Genomic DNA, 22,929 nt, shown 5'->3' with positions numbered 1-22,929 from the left:
TAAAGTTTCTTAAATGCTTAAACAGTTTCATTTAAGAAAAATGAAGATATTATCTTTAAAGACCTTTGGAATTTAACAAGGAAGATTAAAATTAAAAATGGAGTGAGATATATTTTATAAGGATATAAATTATAATAGGATCATACTGAAGTCATCTATTACTCATTTGTATGTCTTAAATTTTTAATAAATATGGATCAATACTAAAAAATTATACATTGAATATATTTCCATTAAGGTTGTAGTATGAAAATCAGATAGGGCCCTAAACATTAACTGACTTCAGTGGGAATGAAAATGTGTTGTTGTGCTTCCAGTGTTTTGAATTTATAGAATAACAAACAAAACTTTTTTTTTTTTTGCCACAAGTCTTTTCCTTAAGGAAATTTAACTCATCCTGCAGTATTTACAATAAAATTTCTTTATTTTGAATGGAGGATACCATATTTTGTATTTGTGTATCAAATGCTTCTCAGTCTTCAGTTTAATTTACATGTAATGACAATATTCCTAACATTTTATAAAAGCTTTTAGAGTTTGCAAATTGCTTTTCCATTTACTATCTATGTACTCTTAAAGACCACATTGTAGAATTGATAAGATATACCCTCCTCTTTTTTTTTTTAAAGAGAGGAGGCAACTGAGGCCTAAAGTCAAATAACTAATAACTTCCAGAGTTGGGTGATTAACATCCAGATCCTCTGACTCCAAGTCCAGTGCTCATTTTGCCATATTAGTTTTTTTTTTTTCCCAAAAGAAAACTATATTTAATTCCAAAGGCTTGGATTTAATTAAAAATTCAGAAACAGCTGCTGTTGGATCGAAATTTGTCTTTCCTAACACAGTATCCAAGAAGTCAATTATCTATGTTCTACTTGAAAAATATGGCAACATGGTAGAGTACTTTTCTTTGAGGGGAATGTAAAATCATTAGCTAAAGTTGTGTTTAACAAAATGAAACCTCTAACGCTCACCTAGGTGAATACTGGGATACTGCCAGTGTCTTCCCCATTCTGAGGGAGGGTATCTTGGGCTGATTAGTAAAGACCTGGACTCTTGTCATATTCCTTATTCCAGATTCCTCCCTCTGATCATGTGACCCTCAGAAAAGTCATTTTCTCTCTAGAGGTTTTAGCACTGTTATAAAAGACTATCTTTAATGATCCTTCTAGTTCTCATGAGCTATTTTCTCAGGTAAAAATTTTGAACAAAAAAAGACTAAAAAATCATACAATATCAAAACAAAAGCAGGTCTGAGGTTGTAGATCAGTGGTGGAGTGCTTGCCTTGCACATCTGAGGCACTGGGTTCAACCTTGGCACCACATAAAAATAAACAAAATAAAGGTATTATGTCCATATATAACTAAAAATAAAAACTAGGGACCTGTAGAAAAATGAATTTCAACTGCCTTTTTTACAGATAAAGATACCTTAGTCTGCGGAGGGGAAGAGAACCATACATAGTCAAATATAGAATTAGCATGTTTCATTCTACATATCTTTCCACAGTTGGTGGAAGTAGCTCATGTTCTGCTTCTCTCTAAACTAGGTATTAAGATAGCAAAACTTATCTAAGAAATACAAAAGTATTAGCCTACTAGTGTCTGTTACTAGCAATAAGGACCATGAGTTCTACTTTAATGCAGTTCATCTACTGCAGGGCCTTGAACAAATCACGTATTTGTTATGACTTCAATGTCCTCATCTATAAGAAAAGGGATGATAATATATGGGGTATTTATTTATAAGAATTTTTATAAGAACTACATTTATTCATGTATTTCCTTAATAGGTGTTTATTGACCACAAAATAGACACTTGAACTGTCCTTGCCAATACTATTATAATTACTGGGTTTGCAGAGGCAAAAGAAGCACACAAGTTCTCTGTCCTAAATGAAGATACAAACACCTTTGAAACAAGCAGAAAGCCTTGAAAAGAAGAGGTAAATAAAGAAACAGATAAATGCAGACTGCTATGCTTCATATTATGAGGGGGCTGAAATCCATAGGCCTACAGGAGCACAGAGGCTCAGTCTTGTGACTCAGGAAGGAGACCCTCACCTGCTGTAGACACCATCAGCTTGGATTTCCCAGCCTTCAGAAACATGGGCTAAATAAACCTCTATTATTTATAAATTACCCAGTCTGTTGTATTCAGTTTTAGCAACAGAGATAGGACTAACACTGGAAAGAAATCGTTGAAGTCACGGTTTGATATCATTAATACAACATTAAAAAGGGTAAATCCAGTGCTTGAAAAGTCAAATTTGAGAATAAAAATAACTCTTTTATGTTCTTATTTTAGATACAACACTATCTTTACATTTTATTCTCCCATTCATGAGAAATATTGATCCTTTGGGAAAGGGTGTTTTCTTTAAATTTGTTCCAGGACACATTTTGACTTGGCAGAGAAATGAGTGAGTGCCTTCTGATGATTAAAAATATAAATCCAATAAAAAATGAATATTTCATTCAAGGATCATAACATCAACATTTTTGGAAATATTTCATGCATATTTGCAACTCAAAGCATGTTTTTTTCCTTTGTGTTGACAAAGGCTGATATAAATGGTAGAACTGCTTTTCTTTATGGGATTATAAAAGATGTCTTGTACATTTAAAAACTTCCAAGAAAAAGAATAAAGAATAATAAAAAGAAAAGCGATAAGCATATATCCAAAACTGTTTTTTGAATTAACCATGAAACTTAATCTCATTGTGTTCTCTCTTGTTCACAATAAAAGAAATGCTTATAATTTTGAGGTAATTGTGAAAAAGAGAAAGGTCATTATATACAATTGAATAACATAGTTTTCTTTCAAAGAAAATATCTGGTCAATTAAAAAAGAGATCAAAATGTTATTATTCTTGAAAAAAATCTCAACAATCTTTTCAAACATATTGAAATTATATTATATTACATGACTTAAATACCTTCCAAATATTATAATGTATATTATAAAGAAATATTATAATGTATCAAATAAAGCAAGACTCAACATTTTGTTTTTATAAGAGACATGCTTTTAAAAGGTATTATAGATTAAAAGTATAAGTTGGGAATATTTATATTAAAAAAAATTTGGATTAAAAATCTCAATGCAGTGGCTACATAAATATTAAAAGGTCCATTTCACAACAATGAGTATATAAGAGCAAGAACAGTAATTTTAATATAGAGGGTTCAATTTACTAAGAGGACAAATATCCCAAAAGCTGTTTCACCTAAATCTATGCTTTCATATAAATGAAACAAAGTGAAAGGAGAAATAAACCCAAAATTATAGTTGAAGTTTTCAAACTTTTCTCCACTAATCAATAAAGCAAATAAACTGAAAATGAATAATATTGTGGAAGACTTGAAAAACTTTGGCACATTGGCCAAAAGGTCATTTTATAGATCACTCTACTCAAAATTAGCAGAATATTGGACTTTTAATTGTATACTAAACATTCACTAAAGATCATTTTTTGGCCATAAAACAAGTGTTAATAAATTCAAGGCTTTTAGTCATATAAAATATGTTCTCTGGACAAAAGGAAATAAAAGTAGAAATCAATATCAGATTATCTGAGATAGCCTCAATATGTTGACATCAAATTATAACCTAACTAAATATCCCATGACTCAAAGAAGAAATCACAGACATTTCTATTAAAAGATGTTAAACTAAACAAACCATGACACATAAAAATCCATAAATTTAAATGAAGCAGTAAGTAGAGGGGAATTTATAGCAATAAATTTCTATATTAAAAGTTCCAAAATTAATGGCATAAGGGTCTACTGTAAGAAACTACAGAAAAATTAAACGCAAAGTAAGTAAAAAAAAAAATAAATAAAAAACCCAGAAAATCAATACAAATAATGAAAATAAAAGCTGGTACAAAGAGCAAAAAGATCAATAAATCTTTAGCCAGATTGAAGAAAAAAAATGAATAGAAAAAACAGAGATGATCAGTATTGGGAATAAAAGAGGGAACCTCCCTGGAGATATTATAGACATTAGAAGAAGAATGGAGTTTTATGAACACATTTGCAACAATAAATTAGAGATTAAATTGTCAATTTCTGTGGAATCCGTAAACAACCAAGACTCACACATTAGAAACAGACAACATGGCAAGGCACATCTCTATTAAAAATTGAATTTTTGTTTAGAAATATTTTAAATTCATAGTTAAAATGTTTTCTGGGCCTTTGCACTCCAGTTCCCCATGACTTCACTAGTGATTTCTACCAAATGGGAAAGAAACATCAAGAGTCAACCCAAGCTCTTCCAGAAGTCAGTAGAGAAGAGGACAACTTCCATTCAATTCAAGACCAGTCCTGAAAAAGATGATGTTGGCAAGAAACTAGAGAGCAACGTGGCATGTGAATCTGGATGAAGGAATATTTAATATCATTTTAGCAAACCAAATTCAATGATATATAAAAAGGACCAAGACCAAATAGGTCTCTTTTGAGGAATTAAAATTTGTTTAACAAGATGATCTTTGTAAAGATGCAGATATTATAGCACTATAGGTCTGTTTCAAAGGGAACCACAGACTTTTAAAATCTGATTTTTCAGTATTTTGCATTTGAAGTTCTAGATGGATTAAGAGGAACTCTGTTGAAAAAGGTGCCAAGGTGATGAAGACATTATAATTTTTTTCCACAAATGCACTAGAATTATTGAATATGCATATAAAAATAATAAACCTTGACCTTTATCACACCCTATATTAGAAAAGTAATTTAAATGAGTCACAGAGATAAATTAAAAGCCAAACTGTAGACCTTCTAGCAAAAAGAATAGAAAATATTATTATTATTATTATTATTATTATTATTATTATTATTATTTTGTGGCCAGCTGTTATGCAACTTTTTCTAAGGATATAAAAAGTATAAACCATCAGGGAAAAAAGTATAATGAAATGGCCTTCATCAAAGTTAAAACTTTTGCTTTTCAGCTTGTAGATATAAAATGTAAAGATAATTTACACACTAAAGAGTTATGGGAAAAATATATGTCTTCCAAAGCATTTGTATGTAGTATATAGAAAATAATTTTATAAGTGAATCATCAAAACTCAAAAACCCCATTAAAATTTTTTTTCTTTGAACACCAAAGATGTATGTAAATAGTAGGAACAGCCAATGAAAGATGCTGTCATTAGTTCTCAGGTAAAAGACACTGTTGACATGTAAGAAATTTGTGAGCCTGTTTAAGATTCCTTCCAGGAGGAAAAAAATTACTTAAATAAATATACAAGACAGTGTTTTCATTTAGTAAAAGCCTTATACAATTATGAGAAGTGGAAAGTGAATTTGCAGTATTTTATTTTTCAACACCAGGTGCTTTTGGCATAGTGGGCTGCTCTTCCTCCAGCATACAGAGAATGTATGACTGGCTTGATTTGCTCTAAGAGTTGTGGCTGGAAAGTTGTGTATATGTTAACAAAATACAGACACAAAATACTATGTATTATATGATTATATTTATGTGAAATTCCAGAACACTCACAACTACAGTGATTGAAAACTGGTCAATGGTTGCCATCAGCTGAAGAAGGGTATTGGCTGAAAAAAATAGAGACTTTTCAGAGAGCAAGGTGGGGATGTGTACTTCTTACTGGTGTCTTTTAAATTTACTTTCATGTTCTATATATGCTACCCGATTTATTAACTGAATGTCCTTGAAGCATGCATAATATTTCTTTATGCATAGTATGCTGTCTATATATTTCACTTGGAAGGATTTATTTAGGCTAAATTAAAATTGAAAATAAAGAATCATTTCATTATTTAAGGCATTAACCAGCATTTCTTATTTTTAACAAGTTTTCTTTATTTACATATTTTTAAGGGCATGGTATATTATATCTTATATGCAAAGGAGAAACACAATGGAGAAGTTATACAAGCTGGAAAAAATGGGAAAAGTCCTGCTGGAAAAAAACATGCTTAATTATGGAAAGTATATAGTCCTTGAAATGGGACTCGAAAACTCCAGTAAAGCTCATAACAAATTTTAGTTCCATTCTTTACTGCCCCAATGAACTGAACAAGCAAATGAGAATATGAGAGCCTCAGTTTCACCTATTGTGCGAGGTTATTGGAAAAATAAGGCAAAATAGTGTTTGTGAAAAGACTTTGTGAACTACAATGTAATATGCTAAACCTTAAGATATTGCCAATATTTTGATTTTTATTTCTAATGACAATCCCACACAGTTCAACTTGATCCTCGGGTACTATTCATTTTATTCATTTTTATTACCAACCTGGGAAAAGTTAGAAGACGAATAGACAAGTGCATTGCTAATTTTTAAAAAAAAACACTGGCATGAACAAAGGATGAATGGCGGAAGAGAACAATGTCATGTGACCATGAAAGTGAACAAAGGTGTCTGGAATGTAATATTTAAAGTATTGTAGGAGACTCACAACTTTGAAAGACAGACAATGTTCTTACTGTAAAAATTCTTTAAAGTCAGGCTGAGGAATTTTAGTGCAACACAGAAGCATTGGTATTTTTGAGAAGATGGGTAACATGACCAAGGTTTACTTAAGAAATTTTATCCTGGCATTGTAGAAAGGCAAGTGGAGATGAAAGAGATGAAGGGGGATAGAAAAACCACTTTGAAGGATGCTGGTCTTCTCTAACACAACATCCTGAGAATTATACACAATACTTCCAAAGACCAGGGGCACCTGCATATGCATAGAGTAAAGGAAGGCAGGACACATGGAGAAGTCAGGAGGAAAAACAATCACACAATGAATCTCTGTCTTTATTTTTTAACCTCGTTAGTGGAGATGACTTCTAAACTTTTCCTCCTCCCCCAGCTGCCCTGCCAAATTGCAGCCCCTTTGCCACCTACATAATAAAAGACATTTCACAGTACACTGTTTCCATGGGGCAGTTTTAAACCATTTGTCAAACCACAGCAGTTTCTTTTGTTCAGCCTCTTCTTAATGAGTTTGTGAAGGACTTAGTAACCTTTGAAAATCAATTTAGAGTCTTGTCATGAAACTGTCCCTTAAAAAAAAAAAAATGAATTAGTTGCCCAATCGGACACACTGCAAGCAGAACAAAGAATTATCTGAAAAAAAAAATCACAAATCTCAGTGCAATCAAGTCAGTATAACTGTGTTTCTGAAATCTGACTGCATCTGAATTTAGTAGTTTTCCTTTTGAAGGCAGAGTTTTTATTCTCAACTATTTCCTTGTTCCTAGGCAGGAAACATCCATGAAACCTTCCATTTATATTTAATGTGGGTTTATGATGATATTCTGAATAATTATATGACATGGTTGAAAAGTGCCCTTCTTGAGCAGGCAGTGTGTTGACCTTGAGCGTACATTCTGGGACACATAACAAAAAAATAAGATAAAATTCCAATATTTGGTTTTAAATGATGATAAATTTAAAGGCAGTAGAATACAACAGACACTAGTATGGCAGTATGTAAAAAAGTGGATGTGTAACCAATGTGAATCTGCAATATGTATATGGGGTAAAAATGAGAGTTCATAATCTGCTTGAATCAAATGTATGAAATATGATATGTCAAGAGCTTTGTAATGTTTTGAACAACTAATAATAAAAAAATAAGTGCTACAGTAATTTTTTAAGTGAAAAGTGTCACTATAACTAACTGTACAAATAAAACAACTGAATTTCAGAGAAGGTAAAAAATACATGCCCCAAATCAGATAGAATGTAACTTATGAGTCAAAATTAGAACCTGATCAGTCTTATTCTAGAACCCACATGCTCAGCTGCTATGATATTCTGCCTTGCAGTGCACACAACCCTAACTCTTGTCATAAGCTTGTGAAGTGGATCATGATTAATCGTGTCTAGGTCTATCTTTCCAACATAAGCATGTAAAGAATTTACTCAGGTTAGTGTTTAACAAAAATTTTAATAAAATGATAGCTGATATTAATACAATTACTGAAATAGGGAAGGAAAGGCACCATCTTGTCTGTTGTAACTTAAAAAAGCCTGAACAAAAACTTAAAACTATGAGAAGGATTTTGTTAGGTAAAATTTGAGGGGAAGGATCGCCAAGGTAGGGTACATGTGCATGGAGGTAGAAGAGGTTGAAGTTGCAAGAACTGTAGCTGAATTGAAAAGTGAGTGTTGGGAGATCAATAGTGAGAAACAAAGCTTGAAATAGAGTCAGAGTTCAAATTAGAGATAATTTATGTCTTTGCAGCAACCAACTCATAATAGGCTTATCAGGAGATAATAATGTTTGCACTTTACAAAAATATTTTTGTAAGCAAAGTGAAGAGAGAGTTAGAGAGAGGAAACAGTAGGAAAACTAGTAGAAAGGTCCATCAGGTTGCCCATCATGAGGTCAACTAACTAGGGATTAAAATATATAGATTGCTTACTCCGTGTCAACCGCTATACTGAGTTCACTTAATACATCAACAAATTTAATTTTTACAATAAATATATAAGGTGAACATTTATTAAAGAAAGTTTCTTCTCATTTCACTCTTAAAAGTGTCCTGATTTAGGATGCATGTTATATGGCCACCCTCTGGTGCTGCATTTTTTTTTTCACCTGAGGGAAAGCAGGGAAAGTGAAATAGTGCTCTAATGTAACACCTGTATATTCAGTAGATGTGTTGGGAAGGCTCAGAAGACACAAGCCGGGACTACAAATTCTAGTTCTACCCTGGGATTAGTTCTTTTGTCAATCACTTCTGACAATAAAGACCTAAACTTGTTATAGCCAGAAGGGATATTAGAAGTCATCTAATCTGAAAGATACCTGCATAACATTTTATGTGTATGTGGATACACAGATATCATAGATGATATGCAGGAAAGTTATAACTACTCCTTTTGCCCCCTACCACACAATCACAACCTTATACAGAAGCTTTCAAATGTGTTAGTATAAGTGCTTTTAATTTTTTTTCCCTGAGTAAACACATCCTTATTTGTTTATCATATTATCAGTCTCATTTTCCTGGGACAACTTATAAAAAAGCTCAATCTCATAGAAAGAAACTGTCTAGACAGTTAATGATAAATCCGGAACTAGAGTGTATTTGTATACTTTTTAATTATATCCAGAAAACAATAGAAAGATGTGCTCTTTTATTTATTTTAATATTTGATACCATCTGTTAATTATAAAGAGGTAAAAGGTGACTGTGATAGCCAGGGAGTCAGGGGTGGAATTTGTTTCATTTCTAGTGTATCCAGTGCAGAAAACATAGCCTGACACATAGTGGATCAATAAGTATTTGTTGAGTGAATTAAAGAATGTCATTAACTGATCAAATTCACTGCACTGTTCAGTGTTGGTGTTCTGTGAACAGAATACATCTTTCAACCACACGGTGGAGCCATTTTTTCAGTTATTTGAAAACTGGAGCTAAAGAGAACCCAAATAACACAACATACTGTATTTCCTTTGCCTTTTATCTGGCAGATATACTCACAAACCCACTAACAGAGTAAATTGGCTAGAATATTATAAAAGCCAGAAATGTAGCATGTGTACAATTTTTGCTTGTTCAGGTTTAGAGTGGATAGCAGTGTCCTAATCCAAATGACATTCGCCATTGATCACTTTGCATTTTTGGCAAGAAGTATTTAGTAGTCCAAAGTCCTAGGGTAGGTTAGGACAGCCCTTGGAGTAGATGTATCTGGATTTTGGAGGCAGCATGCTATGGCCCAAAAGTTTATGTTCCCCTAAAATTCATATTTTGAGCTCTACTCGTTAGGTCATGGTATTTGGAGTCGTTGGAAGTGATTAGGACATGGGCCTTGTATAGGTTAGGCAAGCACTTGGCCACTGAGCCACATCCCCAGCCTTACACTTGGCACTTTTGGGGCTGACAAAAACATCCATGGGGAAAAAATATATAATTATATCAAAATGAATTCTATTGTCATGTATAAGTAAAAATAAAAAAGAAGAAGAGTAAAATTTTATATATATATAAAAGACAGGAGAGTGGAACCAAGATGAAGAGACACCTGATGTTTCAAGATGCTGACAAGTGGAACACAGAGGTCTCTGAAGGAGAGACAGAAGGTCAACTATTTTCTCTGATAAGTTGAAGATAACCCACAACAGGAGGAAAGGGGAAAAATAGAAGTTCAGTGAATTAGACAATGGGGAATGGAGGGAAGAGAGGGATAAGAATAGGAAAGACAGTGGAGTGAATCTGATATAATTTTCTCCTGTACCTATATGAATACACCACAGTGAATACCACCATCATGTACGTGCACAAGAAGGGGGTTCTAACAAGAAAAAAAGATATTGCATTCTTGAATAATCATATCAAAATAGATTCTATTGTCATTTGTAACTAAAAAGACAAGTAAAATTTAATCTAGAAAAAAATAACAATTTTCTACATCTCTATATTTGCCTCAGGTTATGATAAATCAAGGAATTCGGGATTAAGAGATCTAGAACATGAATTTTGTGAGTGGAATTGGGTGATAGAATTATGGGGAAGCAAGTTATGAAGCCCACTTGTGCTAGTTCTAAGAACAGGGGATTTTCATTTAACTTTCACGTTCAATAATTCAGAAAAGTGATGAGAATGTCAACATTCCTACTGAATGTCATTTAAGAGCTGACATACTTGTTTCTCCATAGGTTCTTTCCACACAGTTACACAGACCTATACCCGGCCTCCCCACACACTGATTTCTCACAGTTTCTGAGTGTAGCCACCAGCTTCATTCTCTACATAGTGCCCTACATTTTTGGGGTGATATATTACCAGTTATTGAAATACCACTTGCTATGTACATCTTTAAGTAAAGACTAATTAATCTTTATTCTCTCTTTTAAATGACCTAGAAGTCCATTATTCTGAACACTCTCAAGATAGATATACCTTGTACTTCTGACCACCTGGGAAAGACATCATACATCCTTCCATAAAATACTCGTGTCTTGGTAGGAAAAAGAAAGGCAAAGGAGACCAGTTATTTTTCATGGCTTGCAAAGGCTCAATTTTGGAGATTTTCTTTGTTACCTTACAAAAGCCTGCTCTAAATTCTTTGTCATAATTTTTTATCTTCTATTTTTTATTTTTCCATTTCTCAAACTTTTGAATGTTTTTAAAAAACTTTTTTGAACACCTATATTACACAAAAATTGTACATGTTCATGTGATATCATGTGATATTTTGCTGTTGAACATTTTTTTTGTATACCTATTGGTTATTTTTATGTCTACTTTTTAAAAATTTTTTTTAATATTTATTTTTCAGTTTTCGGCGGACACAACTTCTTTGTTTGTATGTGGTGCTGAGGATCAAACCAGGGCTGCATGCACGCCAGGTGAGCATGCTACCACTTGAGCCACATCCCCAGCCCTTATGCCTAATTTTGACAAATGTCTGCTGTCATGGTTTAGATATGAGATGTCCCCCAAAAGTTCATGTGTGAGACAATGCAAAAAGGCTTAGAGGTGAAATGATTGGGTTATAAGACAGTAAATGAATCAGTAAATGAATACCCTGATAGGGATTAACTGAATGGTAGGGTATATCTGGAGGAGGTGGATCACTGGGGGCATGTTTTGGGGGTACAAATTTGGTGAGCTGAGCTTAGGTTCTTTCTGCTTCTTGGTGGAGATACTTTCCTTTGCCACACTCTTCTGCCATGAGGTTCTGCCTCACCTCAAGCCATGAGGAATGGATCCAGCCTTCTATGAACTGAGATCTCTGAAATTGTGAGCCCTCAAATAAATTTTTCCTCCTAAAATTGTTTGTACCATGTCTTTTGTTCACAGCATTGAAAAAACCAACACATCTGCTTATCTGTATTGACCATTTTAAATCACATTATTTGATTGTTTTATTATTGATTTGCATTCCTTACATACTGTGGGAATTGACCCCTTGTTAGATGAATAGTTTACAAATATTTTTTCCTTTCTTTAGGTTGTTTCTTTGCTTTGTTGATTGTTTTCTTTGCTATGCAAACATTTGAGTGTGATGTATTGCTATTTTTCTACTTTTGCTTTTATTTCATGTGTTTGGGGTCTTGTCCAAAAAATCCTTGCCCATTCTAATGTCCTGAAGCCTTTCTCTTATGGGTTCTTCTGGTAGTTTCACAGTTTCAGAAAAGTCTTCTCTTTAAGTCTTCAATTCATTTTGAGTTGATTTTCGTGAAAGATGGAGTCTAGCCTCATTCGTCTGCATGTTGATATCCACCAATTTTTCCAACGTCCTTTACTGAACCAGCTGTCCTATCTCCAGTACATGTTCTTAACATTTTTGTAAAAATCAATTACCAATGGATGTGTATGTTTACTTACAGGTTTTCTTTTCTGGTCCATTGGTCAATTTATCTGTCTTTATGCCAATACTGTGCTCCTGCTTTGATTACTACAACTTTGTATTGTGTTTTGAAATCAAGTAGTATAATATCTCCAGCTTTATTCTTTCTGCTAAAGATTGCTTTGATTATTTAGGGAAAACTATCAAAATCTTAATGCCATTTTTAAAAATGTCTTCTTTATTTTTTTCCACAACCTTTTTTATTGGTGCATTATAGTTGTACATAATGGTTAGTTTTGTTAAATATTAATGCATGAATACAAGATAGCAATATAATTTGGTTAATATCACTCCCCAGCACTTCCTTTCTGCATCCTCTTCTCCCATCATCTGGTCCTTTTCTTCTCTTCTGCTGATCTTTATTTGATTTTCAAGAGATTCCCCCCACCCTTCTTTTACTCTCTATTTTCCACATATGTGAAAATACACATGACCCTTGACTGGAGTTTGGCTTATCCTGCTTAGAAAAATGGTCTCTAGTTTTATTCATTATCCTGCAAATGACATAGTTTTATTCAACCATAAATGGAGTTTTATTCAACCATAAAGAAGAATGAAATTATGTAATTATAATTTGGCCACTATGAATTCTGTTACTATAAATATGGGCATGGATGTATCTATCATACTGTGACTTTAATTCCTTAGGATAAATACCAAAGAGTGTTATAGCTGGGTCATACGGTAGTTCTATAACTCATATTTTGAGGAAACTTAATACTGATTTACATAGTGGTTGTACTGATTTACAATCCCACCAGCAGTGTAAAAGTGTTTCTTCTCCACATCCTATCTAGCATTTATTATTGTTTGTAATCTTGATGACTTTCATTCTGACTGGTGTGAGATGAAATCTCAGTGTAGTTTTGAATTGCATTTTCCTAATTACTACTAATGATATTGAATTTTTTCTTATATTTATTGGCCATTTGTATTTCTTTTTTTTGTATCTGCTTAATTCATTTTCCCATTTACTAACTGGGTTATTCATTTTTTTATGTTGAGTTCATTGACTTCTTTATACATTCTAGATTTTAATCCTCTGTCTGAAGAGTAGCTAATAAAGATTTTTCTCCCATTCTGTAGGTTCTCTCTTCACATTATTGTTTCCTTTACTGTTCAGAAGCTTTTTAATTTGATGACATCCCATTTGTTAACTCTTGATATTATTTCCTGAACTTTGGGAGTACAAATAAGAAAGTTATTTCCTGTGCCTATATGCTGGAGTGTTGATCCTACACTTTTTTCTAGGAATTTTATAATTTTTAATCTAATTTTTTAAACATCTTCCTTTAATTCAAAACTCTCAGATACATATTCCCAAATCTTGCTGCATCAATCTAATATGATTTAAGAATGTTTTCCTTACTCAACTCTATGAAACCATCATTTTTCTCAATGCCTCACAATATTATGTTAGAATATACATCTCACAATAAAATTTTCACCATTCTTAGCAGTTGATTCAGTTGGTTAACTTAACAAATTTAATTTTGAGGATAATATAGGATGATGAGAAAGCTTTTATGTATATGCATGCATATGCATTTGTAAAAGTTGATGTTATTTTTAAAAATCCATCATTTTCTTTTAAAGTTTTGCAGAAGGATAGGAGAGGGTCATATGTAGCAGAGACCCATGATATTTAAAAAATATGTAGCAAATAGTGACAGGAGCAATTGAGAACGTGCTGCTAACAGGAATCACATTAAGAATTAATAATAGAAGCAAGATCTGATATCCTCTGCAAAAGTCCTTAGAATTTCCAGTTTGAAAGTCAGAGAGATGGTTGACAAGGAGCAAAACAACAACAACAAAAGAAACAATGAAATTTTGTGTAAGAAATTATGAGAAGATTGGGAGCTCTATGAAAGATAAAAAGATTAAAAATCAATTGTAGGCCAGCTGTCTTACCAGAGAGAGCAGCTAAGAAGAGCTCTTAAGGGCAATGACAAATCTCAAAGACTGGCCTCATAAACTACCTCTGCTTAGATTTAATTGGATCAGATTTAACTGGATCCCATTTAAGTCCCCCAGGTATTGTTGAAAACAATAGAGCAATCAGCCAGCGATTAGAGGAAAGTAAGAGGTGAGCTTGATACCATGAAAAGAATATCATTTCAAAGGGATTACAGAAAGAGAAAACCAAAGCCCCCCTCCTCCGGGTTAAATACACACTATCTTATTAGGGTATCTATGGTGTTCAGGGCTGCAATCATGAAGGAGCAATGTCTGAGGGCTTGATAACCCAGACAAAGTGCACTTCAGTAAAATAATCCAGCCAATTCCCTAAGCAATTTAACAGACAGATGAACAATCAAGCAAGCAAAAACAAACAAACAAAACCCAGGAAAACAACCCCCAGAAGAGGGTGAGAAGAATAAGTGTCCAGAATTATGATAATATATTACCTAAAGTACCACAGTTCCAACAAAACACTATGAGACATACAGCAAAACAGGAGTGTATGACTCAGAACCAAAATCAAATCAAAACAAAACAAAAATACAACAGTAATTTCCCATGAGAGGATATACATGCAAGATTTAACAAATATTTCAAAACAGGCATCAGAATTATATTTAATTAACTAGAGAAAATAATGCTTAAAGTAGTAAAGGAAATAAAAGCGAAAATATTTCATCAAGTTGAATATCAATAAAGAGAGTCAGCTATAAAATAATCTAACGAAAATTCTTGATTTGAAAAGTTTAATCAAAAAATAAAATACTCATCAGGTGCAGTAGACATGCCTGCAATCCCAAGGGCTTGGGAGACTGAGGCAGAATATAGTAAGTTCAAAGCAAGCCTCAACAGCTTCGCCAGGCCCTAAGCAACTTAGTGAGACCCTGTCTCAAAATAAAAAAAGGGTTGTGACTCAGTGGTTAAACACCTCTGGGTTCAATATCTGGCACCAAATTAAAAAAAAAAAATCAACAGTGTAGATTTGAGTACAGTAGATTTGAATGGAGGAAGAAAGAATTGTAAATTATAAGGTAGATCAATAAAGATCATAATCTGAAGAACACCAAACTTAAAGAAGAGATGGAGAAGGGAGCAACTTCAGAGAAAGTTGGACCTCATTCAGTGCACTGACATAAATATAATGCCCACAGCAGAAGGAAAATGGAGAGGAGAGAGCAGAAAAATAGTGATGGAAATATTGATGAAAAGCTCATAAATTTGCTAAAAAATTAGTCTATAAATTAAAGAAGCTCAGTAAACTCCAGTAAATACAGATATCTATATGCAAGCACATCATAGTGAAAATTGTGAAAGCCTCAAAGAGAAAACTTTGAAAGCAGCAAGAGAAAAATGAATCATCTTATACAAAGGACTGCCCATAATAAAATTCGCTGTTCTCTCATTAGACAAACAATGGGCTAATATTTAAAGTACTTAAAAATAAAATACTGTCAACCAAGAAACTGCATCTTTGAAAACTGTATTTCAAATATAAAGATGAAGTAAAGATAATTATGGAAAAGCAAAACCAGAATTGTTTGCTAAAAGAATCATTTAACTGGAAATAATAAAAGAAATTCTTCAAAGCTGAAGGCAAATGACCCAGACAATAATTAAAATTAACATGAAAGAAAGAACACTGGTAAAATTTATTATACATGTACAAAAGATAGTGTAAATATTTAGAGAGCACATTTCTTCTCTTATTTCTTAACTGATTTTAAAATTGAGTGTATAGAATAGTTTATATATAATGTAGTTGGGCTTATAAGATACAAAAATGTGACAAATTTGCCAATAACACAAAGAGGTGATTGGGTGTAAAACAGCATTGAAGAAGAAAATGACCAAAGATGGCCAATTAAATCCATAAAAATAATAAATAATCAGGTGAATATAACAATCTCTTTAAACTCATACTTATCTTCTTTTTTTAGTTTCTTTAGTAATCACAAAGTTTTATAAGCTAGTAATTATGACAGATATTTTTGGATTTGTGATGTGTGTAGATCTTACATAAAACCATAATGGCTCTATGGGCTTACTATGGAAAATTGAATGCCAGCAAATGATATGAAATGGGCATCATCTTAAAAACAAAAATTACTGAAAATGACAGTAAAAAATTTTAATAAAATTCCCAAAAGAAAATGCTGGACCTACAGAGCTCTTTCCATTCTAAGATATTAGCACTGTCCTCAAAAATCCATTGTCTGTAATAAGAAAACTTACTTCTAAGTTTTCAGTTGTCTCAGTTAGTCTGAATGCCTGGTTTTAATGATCTGACCTGACAGCATGTTACTTTGAATATGGATCAACCTATAGATCAAAGGAATATAATTAAAAATCCAGAAACAAAACCTCATGTTTATTATCAAATGACTTTTGACAAATATGCAAAAACAATAAGATAAAGAAAGTATAGGCTCCTCAGTTTGAATTCATCCCATTTATTGATTCTTGCACTGTAAGAATCTTATTAAGGAAATAAGGTCCTAATCTGACATGATGGAGATTTTAGCCTTCTTTTTCAATCTAAAAAGCTGCTTCTCAGCAAAAGAAACAATCAGTGAGGTGAATAGAGAGCCTGCATCTTGGGAGCAAATTTTTACCACTAGCACATCAGATAGAGCACTAATCTCCAGGGTATATAAAGAACTCAAAAAGCTAAACACACACACACACACACAAAAAAAAAAAAAAAAAAACACAAAAAAACTACCCATACAAGAAATGGGCTAAGGACCTGAACAGACACTTCTCAGAAGATAATATACTATCAATCAACAAATATATAAAAATGTTCAACAACTATAGAAATTAGAAAGATGCAAATCAAAACTACTCCAAGATTTCATCTCACTTCAATCAGAATGGCAGCTTTTATGAAAACAAACAACAATAAATGTTGGCAACGATGTGGGGAAAAAGGCACACTCATATATTGCTGGTTGGACTGCAATTTTCTGCAGCCAATATGGAAAGCAGTATGGAGATTCCTTGGCAATCTGGGAATGGAACCACCATTTAACCCAGGTATCCTTCTCCTTGGACTATACCCAAAGAACTTAAAAACAGCATACTACAGGGACAGCCACATCAATGTTTATAGCAGCACAATTCACAATCTGACAATAGCTAAACTGTGGAGCCAACATAGATGCCCTTCAGTGAATGAATGGATAAAAAAAAAATGTGGCATATAAACACAATGGAATATTACTCAGCAATAAAAGATAATAAAATCATGGCATTTGCAGGTAAATGGATGGAGTTGGAGAATATAATGCTTAGTGAAGTAAGCCAATCCCCAAAAACCAAATGCTGAATGTTTTTTTCTGTTATAAGGAGGCTAATTTGTTGTGAGTTTGGGATGTTGAACATGGGAGGATTAGACAAACTCTAGATAGGGCAAAGGAGTGGGAGGGAGAAGAGGGGGCATGGTGGTAGAAAAGATGGTGGAATGAGATGGACATCATTACTCTGAGGACATGTATGAAGACACGAATGGTGTCAATATACTTTGTATACAGCCAGAGATATGAAAAATCATTCTCTGTATGTGTAACATGAATTGTAGTGCATTCTGTTGTCATATATAACAAATTAGAATAAAAATAAATTTAAAAAGAAAGTATAGGCTCTTCAACAAGTGGTTGTGAGACCACTGGATAGTTACAATCAAGAGAATTAATTTATACCACTATCTCATACCATAAAATCAACTTAAAATAGACCAAAGATCTAAAATGTAAAATCTAAAACTAAATTTAAAAAAAAAAAAAGAGGCATGAATATTCTGGACTGAGATAAGGTAATTGTTTCTTAGATTTGATAACAAAAATGCAAGAAGCAAAAGAAAAAAAAAATAAATAAATAGGACATTTTTAATAATTAAAAAAAGTGAGTCACCAAGAAAGTAATAACAACAAATCAAATGGAAAAAATGTTTCCAAGTCATATATATATATATATATGTATATATATATATATATATATATGTTTTACCTAAAATACGTTTTAAAAATTCTTACATTTCAACAAATAATCCAATTAAAATGGATAAAGTAATAAAAAGATATTTCTCCAAGTTAAAAGAGACTCAACATCATTAGCCACTGAAAATGAAAAATCAAACTATACTGACTATGATGCTAATCATCAAAAATATATAATGGAACAAGTGCTAGAGAGTAGCCATTAAGTAAGATTATCCAGCAATGGTCTCCCCACAGTTACAGGAGTCTGAACAGATATTTGCACACCAGATTACCTTCACAAGAGGTAAGGAAGCCAGGTAAGAGACTATAGTTTTTGCATTAAAGAAGCCAGGAAGAAAGCATTTGCCTGCATTACCCCACCCTAGATCCAATCAGGTTAGCCAGAAATGCCTCTTGCTTGTAGGACAGAAAAATGATTAAGTCCACACTTTACCCTTGAAAATTATCACCAGGCCTGCTATGATGAAACCTGTTTCTAGACAAAACCTCAAGTTTCCTATCTTCAAGTCAATACCATAGACTGAGTCACTGGAACTGCCTGAGCTATTTGACTGACTGCCTCCTTCAATGTTAGGCAACAGAAAGGGGAGTAAGACTCAATCTACTGGAGAGTGGGGCATGAAAGTGGGTAGAGTTTTGTCTTGGAGTTCAGTGCTGAGCTCTCTGTGGTGAGACACAACACTGAAAAAACAAAGGCCCCATACTCATCCCAGAGGTTGCAAACATAGTCTTTAGACCTGCCCTGGCATCAGGGGGAGAGTTACACACTGATAGGACAGACTCAAGTTTTGTCCTGCATCATTTATCAACATTGGAGTAGACCTGGGGTATCCCAGGTGGGCTATCCCCCATCCCAAACTGCCCATGTCTATGTAGCTGTGACCCACTTTAGCATAAGCCTTGTGGCCAAGGGAAAGCCTTCACTAATGCTACCCAAGCTCAGGCATCATAGCATGATGCAAGATTCCATTATTCAAGGTAGGACAGGGCAGTTAACAAAAGTCTGTGCCTTGAAACTCAATGTCATATGGTTAAAATCTAACACCATACAGTTCTTACTGACCCCCCACTCTGAAACCACAATTCAGATAGAGAACTCAAATAGCTAAGGGGCCAGACAGAGACATATAACTCCAGTCTATCAGACTCCTACCTAGCCATCATCACCTTTCATTGATTGCAGTAGCCCAAGTCCACAAGTCCACCATTGCAATAGGAAGCCGATATCAGTGTGAGCCTTAGTCCTAACCCAGTGTTGTGCTTGTCTTTGCAGGCTCTGATCTCAGGGCACACAGTAAATTTGTGGCTTTGATGAACATAGTCATGGGTTATAGGAGCTGGAGGCTGGTTCCTCTTTGGCGATTCTGTTAGAAACTGGGCAGACTCACACAATTCCCAATCATAGGCTGATGGTTATGGTTGAGGCATCTGTTCCTTAATGCAGGCCCAGGAAAAGATGTGTGGATGGTGGATTACCCTTTTTATCTACTCTCCCATTTATACTAAATAATATAACATCTTCAACTTGGCATAAAGCTGGGCATGGATCATCCTCTGGTATTTTAACAGTGACAACAGACCAAAATTGGACTTGCAACAAGTCTATATTTAGGGAAATATCTAGTGCAGAAGAGAACAGAGGCTTGGAAAATAAGAAAACTTTTATTTAGAATAAATATATATATTAGAATTTCTGTAAGACAGGCACAACTAAAGTTATATTATAAAGGCTGAAATAAAGAGCCCCGCCAACAGCCTTAGAGTCCAGGTAGGCCCAGGACAGCCCCACAAACACCTGTGGAGCCTTGCACTGGGTTCAGAGACAGCTGATAGTCACAACACTGCATGCCACAGACCTGCATCTTTGAACATGTCACCCAAAGCCATTGCCCAAATGCTCCTCAAACCCAACACTCCATTGCTAAAAGCAGCCACCTCCATCTTGGGACACCCTCATTGCCATCTTTAGTTCGGGCAACTCCCATCTTGGAACACTAGCTGGGCAGGTACCTATGGTCCTCAACCCCACCCTCTCACAGCAGCTGCTCACCCTGCACAGTGACTTCCCAATACAAAACAACTCTCCAAGATAGGTGCACAGCCCCCAGAGCACAATCCTAAAGACCTTTGGAGAGAAAGGTCCTCGATTAGGAAATAGAAAGGGAGAGGGTGAGTGAGATACAGATTGGAGACTAAATTAGAGACCAGGAACAGTGAGATCTACAGGTGATATAAGGCAATAAGATCAGAGCCCACATCCCATGATTGGATCCCAAAAGAGATCCTTGGGATGCAGTCTCCCATGGGGGACTGGTTGGTGCCATACCCCACTTTCAGGTGCCCTGCACCCAAGGCCAACCTTCCCATGCTGGTAATCTTCACCATCCTGAGGGTGGAGATACCAGCAAACAACAGACAACCCCACCTATTGGATGAGAAAGGAATCAGGAAAGATTCTAATTTCCAACCAAAACAATTCTTGCTTCTTCCTTCAAGATATTTTTTTTCTTTTTTCTTCCTCCTATTTTCCTGCCCTCACATCCCCAACATTTGTGAAACCAAGTAGTTTGTATGAATTAGGATACTGAAGACTGGATGTCTGAAAAGTATATTACTTTTGTGTTGTATATTTTTTATCTCCTATTTTCACATTTTTTATTTTTTATCTCTTATTTTTATCTCCTAATTTTTTATCTCCTATTTTCATATTTTTAATATTTATGTGTGTAGGTTTTATGTACTCCATTGTCATCCCACTTGTCTCCCCAAAATCTCTTCCTCTCTCTTCTGCTGCTAATAACCAACCATCTACTTTAGGTTTTTTTTTTCCCACTTCCTAAGATCTAATAACTCTATATACTCACCTCCTACCCCATCAACATCTCATCCTGAACCTCACCCTTGGTTCTTTGTCCACCATCAGAAACTGTGAACCCTCTTGCAAACCTACTGTTTATATTGTAGATAATAATTGAACTCACCATTTCTGTATATTGTGACAAAACAATATAAACCTCTTTATAGCAACTATTTGGTTTAAGGTTGTATTTTTTTTATTGGGATCTGTTAACATTGTTCTTCCCATCAAAGGAGAGGTATTCAAACCCTGCAGGGACACTATACACCTATAGAATAAAAATGGTAAAGCCTTAAATCCACAGTGCTGGAAGAGAAGACACACGAACAACATAAACAAAACAAGGAAAAAAATACCCCTCCAAAATTAAGATACTACATTATTAGAATCCATACCCAGCACAACAGAAGAAATTACATAGAAGGAGTTCAAGATGTACATAATTAAAACATTCTGTGAATTAAAATATGATATAAGAGAGCAAATACATACAGCAAAAGATGATTTTGAATAAAGAGCTACATAAGCAAATATAGGAAGCAAAAGATTATTTCAATAAGAACATAGAGGTTCTGAGGAAAAAACCCCAGAAATTCTTGAAAGAAACAATAAACCAAATTAAAAGCTTAGTAGACAGCATCACCAACAGATTATACCACGTAAAAGACAAGACCTCAGACAATGAAGAGAAAATATATAATCTTAAAAAGATTGTAGAACACACAGTGAAGATGGTAAAAAACCATGAGCAGAATATTCAAGAAACATAGGATAACATAAAAAGACCAAATTTAAGAGTTATTGGGATAGAGGAAGGCATAGAGTTCCAAACAAACTAATGAACAATATATTCAATAAAATAATAGCAGAAAATTTTCCATACATGAAGAATGAATTGGAAAATGAAATACAAGAGGCTTACAGGATACCAAATGTAGAAAATCACAACAGAACCACACCAAGGCACATTATAATGAAAATGGCTAGAATAAGGAGAGAAATTTAAAAGCCACAAGAGAATGGAATCAGATTACATATAGGGGGAACCAGTTAGGATACCTGCAGATTTTTCAACCCACATTCTGAAAGCTAGAAGATTCTGGAACAACATATACCAAGCTCTGAAAGAAAATAGATGCCAACAAAGATTCTTCTAACCATCAAAATGATGCTCTAGATTTGATACTGAAGCAAAAACCTTCCATGTTAAACAAATTTTTAAAAAAGATTTTACAGTTAGAAAGCTTAGACTACAGAACATCCACAGCAAAATATTCTATTTAAAAAATAAAAGACCCAACAATATGCTGCCTCCAAGAGACTCATTGTATAAGAAAAGAAATCCACAGACTGAAGGTGAAAGGGTGGGAAAAAACCATACCACTCACATGGACTGCAGAAACATGAAGGGGTCTGCATACTCATATCAAATAAAGTAGACTTCAAGCCTAAGTTAATTAATAGGGATAAAGAAGGACTGATCAAAGGAAACATACATCAATAGAAAATAACAACTATAAATATATATGTCCCAAACAATGGAGTATCTATGTTTATCAAACAAACTATTTTCAAGTTCAAGAGTCAAATAGACCACAACACAATAATTCTGGGTGACTTTAACACACCTCTTTCACCACTGGATTGATCTTCCAAACAAAAGCTAAACAAAGAAAGTACAGAAATCAATAATACAATCAATAACTTAGACTTAACTGACATATATAGAATATTTCATCCATCAAAGAGTGAATACACTTTCTT

Source organism: Callospermophilus lateralis, chromosome 10 (genome assembly GCF_048772815.1).
Source record: "Callospermophilus lateralis isolate mCalLat2 chromosome 10, mCalLat2.hap1, whole genome shotgun sequence".
In the NCBI taxonomy this organism is placed as follows: domain Eukaryota; kingdom Metazoa; phylum Chordata; class Mammalia; order Rodentia; family Sciuridae; genus Callospermophilus; species Callospermophilus lateralis.
This window is presented reverse-complemented; position numbering follows the sequence as displayed.